The following is an 8,166-nucleotide window of genomic DNA, read 5'->3' as shown; positions in this document are numbered from 1 at the left end:
TGTGATGGGTCAAACTGACTGTGCTTCCTTTAGTTAAAAGTATAGACCTTGATTCCAGCTTGCTTCAAGGATGTCGTGCTTGGGGAAGACTGGCCCAGTCAAGGACACTGTCAACTCTATCTGTTCTTCTCAGATAATGTCCTGTCTAATGATAAACAATTCCTTTAATTTTAATTTTTTTTAATGTATTTGGTCCAGGGTCTCACTATGCAGCTTGGAATTGTAGTGATCCTCCTGTTTTCAGCCTCCCTGGCGTTGGGGTTACAGGTGTGTGCTACCATGCCCAGTCTTGGTGGCCAGCTCAGCGTGCCTGGGGGTGGGGCCAGTGTGGCATGTGGTGCCAGGGATCAAATCCTGGTCCCTGCACTTGCCTAAGCAGGTACTTAGTCTGCTGAGCTATCTCACTGGTCCTAACAATTCCTTTTAAGTAAGCCTATTCAGGACAATTCTGCCTGACAATATATGGCATAATTCTTGTATTCTATGGAACCAATCATGCAGTAACCTGCTATCAACTTTGTACTTCCTGTTTGCAGACCATATTTAAACTGAACTCAAACCTGACTCTGGGCTGGTGATTTGAACCTCTGGGTTCCCCAGTCTGCTAGCATAACAAAACTTGCCTTCTAAGTCCTTGGTGCAAAAAGTCTTTCACTTGGTTTGATATTGGTTTTCTGTAACAGTTCCATTGAGGACACAAGCCTATTGGTGGGTGTCCCTGAATCCCAGGGCAGCCTTCCCATTATCCACCAGAAATACACTAATCCGTGGACTAACCCAGTTCTCACACACCTTAATCCAGTATCACCCCACGATCCAGTTACCCCTGTGAGGGCACAAGACTTTGTTAACATCCTCTTTTGTTTTGTTTTGTTTTGTTTGCTGTACTGGGGATTGAACTCAGGCCCTTGTGTTTGCCAGGCAAGTGCTTGGCATGAGGCTTTGGAGAGACATCTGAAGCTACAGAAGTCCCCAAACGCTCCTGTGCTCAGAGCTCAGGCTTTCAGAAGGCAACTGTATCATGGATCATCACTGTACCAGTGAATTCATGGTTGATGAGCTCTGAGGAGGGGAGGCCCAGGGGAGGCCCGGTGAGTCGCTGGCTGACTGCCCTTGGAAAGCCTACCTTCCGAGCTGTCTCCCTTTCTCCTTCTCTGCTTCCTGCCTGTCTTGCACTTTTCCCCCACCATGCCCTCTGCCATGACATTTCTGAATTAGAAGAGCTAACCAAGGACTGAGCCTCCAAAATTGTAAACTGAAATGAACCTCGCCTTCAAGTTGTAGTTACCTGGTATTTTGTCCCAGCAATTGAAATCTCACGTACGCATCTCATATAATGGCACTGACTGGGGTAGCTGAAGTTAAAAAGACAGACCTTTACCCAACCTAAACATTATCCCAACCAGAAATATGCAACTGGCAGATGGCCCTCAAGTGGTGACTTACTAGGAAGCTGTTCGGCAATTTCTACAAAATGAACACATCAGTGCATCTACATCTGCTGTATTTATGAGCTCTGGCACCGTGCCACTTCCTGCTCTTTGCTGAATTCACAATGACCGTGGAAGGCAAACATTTGGATTGGATTCAGCACACTGAGGCAGCCACACAGTGCAACTGAAGACACAAAAGTGTCCTCCAAAGCTGCCTCCCCAAGTGGCCAGGATCAGGGGACAATGTGTTCGAAGAAAACATTTTTAAAGGAGCTTCGTGGTGATGTGTCTTTTATAGTAATGAGTTTCAAAACATTCTGTTATTTACCACACTGTTTAAGCACCCCTCTCATATTTTAATGAGGCAGCCACAGTATTCCTGTGTGGCTCAGCATGTATGACTACCAGGAAGTCATCCATGTCTTGGTCACCGTGATGTCATGCAGCGTGTCTGCAAGGACTCTGTCACTCTGAACTCCATGGCGACAAAGAGCAGAAGAATTCACATGCCTCAGGGCAGGTCAGTGAATCTGCACTGCTGGGAGCCCACCTCTGCCCTTCCATCCTTGAGCGCCACCAGGGCTTCACTTGCCACTGAGCACCTCCACACAGGAGCTATGCCAACCCGCTCCAGCCAAGAGTCTGCAGCCATCGTAGGAGCTACAGCTGGATCTTCAGTGCCATAGTCCTTCTGCTTCTCCACGATCTGTTATGGCCACCTGAACCTAGTGAGATCCACGACAACGTGATGTCACTCACTTCCAGTGAATTTCTTGGTTCTCTGGAGGTGGTGCTAATCTCTAATCTTTATTTACTAGCTTCCTTGAGAGATGGTGGTGAAGGTTACGTAGTTCCAGGAGCTTCATTTGGCCTACTCAGTATAATAATTCTTAGTCCACACTCCAGGAAAGAGTGTGCTGCGCTTTACATCCTGTCAAGTAGGTAAACAATGACAAGCTGTGCTGTGGACCTGGTAACTACGGGCTCCAGACGGTGACCTGGCCTAAGACTTCATTACCATATTCTAATGGGTACCGGGTTGGAATTTTGATAATCACCCTCCATTCTCAACTCTGATCTGCTGTCCAGTCACATCCAAATGTATTGATATTCCGCTGCAGTAGGCACCCTTAGCCACCAATGGGAAATGCCAGTGCTGTTTTTATTTGCCGTGGGCCTTTCTCCTAGACAAGTTGTCTTCTTATTCAGTTGGCAAATTATGATTTGAGGGCTGGAGAGATGGCTCAGTGGAATAAGCGCTTCCCTGGTAAGTGCAAGGGCCTGAGTTCAATCCCCAGTTCTGTAAAAAAAAAAAAAAAAAAAAAAAATTTGCTTAACAAATTACAATCTGAAAACTGGGTCAGAATTGGAATATGGAAGAAGAAACCTGATTTGCCGTTGCAGCAATTTTTCTTCACTCTTTCTGCATTCATTTTAGAGCTCTTTTAAATATACCTAGGCGCATGCATACCCTGATGTATCCACAGAGCTCGCAGTTGTGGGTTCTGTATCCTACTGTGTGCACACCCACTTCCCTCATCAGTATCCACAGACCCCTGTGAGCCCACCCTGCTCTACCATTGCTAGCATTCCTACCTTCCTGCCCAGCATATCCCTATGCCACACCGGACCCTCCAGGGGACAAGTCTCATGGGAGCCTTTCTGCTCTACGACCTGATCCTCCCACATGCCGCGGCAGCAGGTTCTACAACAACACTTCCTACTGCTTTAGGAGAAAGGCACCACTGAAACGATCAGCGATGCCGGGGCCCCTTCTCACAGATTTTCTATCACCTGAGTGACCAGAGCATCTCGTGGGACCCCTAAGGCGCACAGTCAGGCTGTGTTAGGTCTTGTGACCAGGTAGATCCCAGCAGATTCACCTCTGTGCCCTTTGATCCTTCCTTCCTCTTCCGTGGGTTCTCATTCCACGATGATTGTGGACTTGTCTATTTTTATGTAATTGCTTCAGAATTTGTCTGCTTAACACAACACACATGTATTATGTCACCACGCTGGTGAGTCAGCGATGCCACACGGCCGGCCGCTCTCTGGACTCCCTGGTCCTGCACGAGGCCTCATCAGGATGTGGGCTGGCACCGGGTCTCAGGCGAGGGTCACCAAGGAAGGGTCCCCTCCCAGGTCCCTTGGTGCGAGAGCCTGGGCGCCTGCCCGGGCATGGGATGGGGGTGAACGCAGCCGTGCCGTGGGGACCCTTGCCACAGCGCGGGGACCTCACGTCACTGACAAAGAAGAGCCGTGTCAGCCGGCTGGCCAGCGCGGGGAGAGTCGCTGTCGCGTGCGCGCAGTCGCCGAGCACTGCCAGGGGGCTCGGGGTCCGGCGGCTGCGGAAACACGGGGAATTAAGCGCATGGTGAACACAAGCAAGGAGCCGTCTTTACAGACGGGCCGCGCCTGTGCTTCATGCGCTGTCTAAAATACGATCGCGCGTAGCTAATACTGAGCAAAAGGAATAAAAATACAAAATATATGTTGAGTTTCTGTTCATAGAAACTTCAAACACCCATGAAACTAACACACACTGTGTGTGTATGTGTGCGCGTGTGCGTGTACATGCGTGTGCGTGAGTGTGTGTGTGTGCGTGTGCATGTGTGTGTAGGTAGGGGTGAAACATCAAGAGAGGCAATAAGAAGAGAACTTGAAAAATCCGGTCCCCAAGCCTACACTACGTTCTGGGAGGTCCCCACCCGCACTCCAAAGGACTGGGAGGCGTCTCGGAAAGACAAGCCCGGGAGCCAATCAGATCCCAGGAGCTCCGCGGGAGGCGGACCCCGACAGAGGCGCAGGCCCCGCGTCCTGTGCTGCTCGCCTGGGCGGCTCCCGGCTCATCCCAGCAGCCGCGCCTCCCGTCCGCCTGCTCTCTCGGTGCTCCACTCCCCACCTTCAAATAAACTGCCTTCTTTCCTTACAAAAGCGGGTCGGTGGCAGAGAGTGCCGAGGATGTGCCAGCGCAGGCCCAATCCCCAGCACCAGCACCTCCCCCTAAAACCAAAACACCCCAAAACGTGAGGACAGCCTTTGCTCCCGGACCTGAGCTGCGATGTGTAGACACGTGCTTGGTAATAACTCTTTACTAGGGGCCGGGAGGTGGCTCAGCAGACTAAGCGCTTGCCTGGCAAGCTCAAGGGCCTGAGTTCAATCCCTGGTTCCGGGGGAAAAATAAATAAAAACCTCTTCATGTTTATTAGTTTCTCTGCCTTTTACACACATTTCACTATATTTATATTTTTCATAATAGTAAATAGTTTAAAATATTAAGGTGAACTGCAATAGTTTTTCAAAGACTACAGAATAATTTAAATAAGCAATAAGTAAGGACATTTCCAGACAAATGAGAAATTCGAGCAACAGGAGATGGATGTTTCTATCACTGTAAGTCCTCTGATCACATAACCTACATCAAGACATCATAATGTTCAATATACGTGCTCATACACTTAAACGTGCTTAATTTTTATTGTGAAATAACAGCTGAGACAAAACGTGTTAATTTTTCTATCAAGCAGGTATGGCTACTGTAGGGATCTCTACTTAGATCATGTGGTTATATCCAAGGTACTGTAACTTACCTAATGGTAATATATGTTACGACCAGACAAAATATTTTTAAAAAATGATTATTCATAGTATGTGATGCAAAAATGTCTCGCGCATGCCATTCTCTGAAGAATATCCTAGCATGCCGTGAAGAACTTAGTGCTAGGCGTAACTCAGTTCCCGAATGCAATTTGCGAGCGGTTATGCCTTCCGTTCATATTTCCTTTGTGTTTATTTGCTTGACTACTCTCTCTGATAGCATTTTAAAAAGAAAATTTAAAAAGATGGATTAAAAAGAAAAGTTGCAATCCATCTGTTATTCTACATAATAAAAGAAAGACAGTTTAGGTTGACTTTAGATAATTTGTGAGAACTGTCTTTAGCTGTTAATCTTCAATTCTCATTCTCTAGATTATGAGTAGGATTCGGTGAGGAGAACATGGAGTGACACGTATCTCCGGACTTGGAGCTTCCTCTTTAGGAAACCCAGGGCACCATCCACGGTCATTTCCACTGTGCTTCCTGTCCAGGGCGGTTTTCGTCCTCGGGGGACTATTGATTCAGGTGTTAGAACGGCAAGGGGATGGCCAAAGTTTTACTGATTCAGCTCATTTTCTCTATTACTTAGATGCCAGCCATTGAATTTTAATTACCTGTTGCTTCTGTATTCAGCTGGAATTAATAGAAGGGAACACAGAAAGGCAGTGAGGGAGATGGCTCTCGGGGTTTGCTGCCCATCACGGTTGCCGGAGGACCAGTAAAAACGTGTACCGCACCAACTAAATCAGAATCGTTCTGGGCAGGAGCCAGGCATCGGCAGCTCGTGGTACTGCCCAAGTGTCACAGGGGCACGCAGAGCCCTCTCGGTCAGCATGCGAGCCAATCGCCCCAGACAGGGCTGGACAAGTGGTCAGCACACCAACAGCAGCAAAGATCACATGCTTTGTGCAAAGGCGTGCCAGATGTGAACGTTTGCCTGTCAATAAAATGCTGCATTATCAAAAGCTCTGATATTGTATTTTTCTTTTATGATAAGAGATGTTAATATAGGAGAGGTTTTTTTTCCCTCTGAATTAAAATCACCGTATTCAGGCAGAGTTGCAGAGTTGGCACCTGGTGATAAATACGTGGGTGCACTGTAGCTTGGGCCCTGTCCTCTCAAAGGCTCAGCACCACTGCTCTATACAAAGGTCCATGAGGAGAAGGCACTCTGCCTTTGTAGCTTTGGTTAAAGGGCTCCCTTAGTCTCCCTAAATTTATATAGAAAGCTCTCTGCCAGTATTCCAGAAGTGTTTCACCCTCTGTCTCTCCTATCCGGTGAGCCCAGCGGCAATGTCCCCTGCTGAGTGCACGGGACAGTTTAATCTTTCACCCTCTCCAGTTTACAAAGATGCACACAAATAAACTAAGAACAAGAGAACCAGGTGTTGCCAAGCAAGCTAGCATGATAAAAACATGGCAAGGGCCTAGGTATGCAAAGTGTTAGGAAGGCATTTAAGGGTGGCACCACCCATGCCAACAGGTCTCGGCTCCTTCTGGATGCTCGGGGAACCCACCGGCAGGACTCTGGCCTGAGCTGCAGGCATCACGTAGCCAATGGCATGCTCGCTGTAAGACTTGCCTCGCTGCTCCCTGTGGGGAGACGTAAACTGATAGCTTTGAGCTAGGTATCTCTTTCTACATTTCTTCATTTTTGCCCCCAGTTTTCTTTGGTTTCTTTTGGTGCACTTTGGAAATGAAACTGCTCCCTGTCACTTTTCTCGTGGCTGACAAAATGCCTGGCACCTGCAGTTTAAAGGCGAGCTCTGCTTGGCTGGGCTTTTCAGTCCATGCTTGACTGGCTCCCAAGCAGAGGTGGCACGGTGAAAGGACTGGGGAAGGGAGGCTGTTCCTGTCATGGTGGCCTGGAAGTGGAAGGAGGGAGAAGGAAGGAGTTGCGGAGGGACACAAGCTCTTCCAGGTCACACTCCCAGGGCCCCGCCTCCATCCAGGGCCAGTTCCTAACAGCACACTCTGCGGCCGTCAAACTCACCACTGAGGAATCCACAGATGAGTTCAACGCCCCCTCATCCAACCACCTCCAAAAGACTCAGCTCTGCCAGCGTGAAAGTTCTGGGCCTTTCAGATCCCAACAATAATGGAACCTAGACCCAAACCAGCCACTTGAACCACGAGGACAGATAGCGGGCACTGCCTCTTCAGAGCCCAGCAACTGAGCACAGTGCGACGGCAGTGTGTGAGGCAAGCAAGGCAGGAAGACTCTCAGTCAGCTTGGGCCGGCCCTGAATCCTGGGCAGTGAACTCGAGTCAACAGGGCTTGTTCAGGCCAGAAGATTGGAGGGCGACGGCACAGGGAGCCGTTCGCCACACAGGGGAGAGCTGAGGGCCCGACCACTTGGTATAGGTGATCTCCATGGCTCGCCCATCCCACACACAAATGGGGCTCTAAAATGAGTTCTGGAGGACTGTTTGGGGGAAAAATACACACAAAAAAACTCTCCATAACTTAGCCTCCCACCTTCAAGAGTTCAGTAGATTGCATGGAATGGCCTAGAAAGCAAATCACAACTCACAGCAGGAGGGCCTGTGCTGCAGGGCTCACCTCACAGGGGCTCTGTGCTTTCCAGGCAGAGCTCTGCCCTCCTGACCCCTGAGGAGGGAGTCCGCAGAGGGAAACGCAGCCTTGGAAAGAACCCCAGGCCTGTGGGGACACTGCTTCCCAGGCTCACAGGGCATGCTCAGAAACACGAGGTGGAGCACACACTGCCAAGGGGGAGTCATGGGACAGCTGCCGCTGCAGAAGCTAAAGCAAAAGACACCGAGGAGGGGGATCAGGAGAGTTGGAGAATGAATGCTACAAACATGAGGAAGAGACAATTCTGTTTTCCATCACCTTGAAAATTTAACAAGGAAACTGCACTTGCCTAATGTGATAACTGCCTAATTACTGACACAAACAATAACAAGGAAAGAGGGTTCCAATAATGACCATAACCCGCTCAGCAGGGTATAAAAGGGGACAGGGGCAGGCAGGCATCCAAACCTCCCAGAACCTCCACCTTGCAAACCCACCCAGAACCTCCAGCCACCGACACCATGGTCAACTCCTGTTGTGGCTCCGTCTGCTCTGAGCAGAGCTGTGGCCAGGAGAGCTGCTGCCAGCCCAGTTGCTGCC

Source organism: Octodon degus, unplaced genomic scaffold, assembly GCF_000260255.1.
Source record: "Octodon degus isolate 3935 unplaced genomic scaffold, OctDeg1.0 scaffold00056, whole genome shotgun sequence".
NCBI lineage: Eukaryota > Metazoa > Chordata > Mammalia > Rodentia > Octodontidae > Octodon > Octodon degus.
This window is presented reverse-complemented; position numbering follows the sequence as displayed.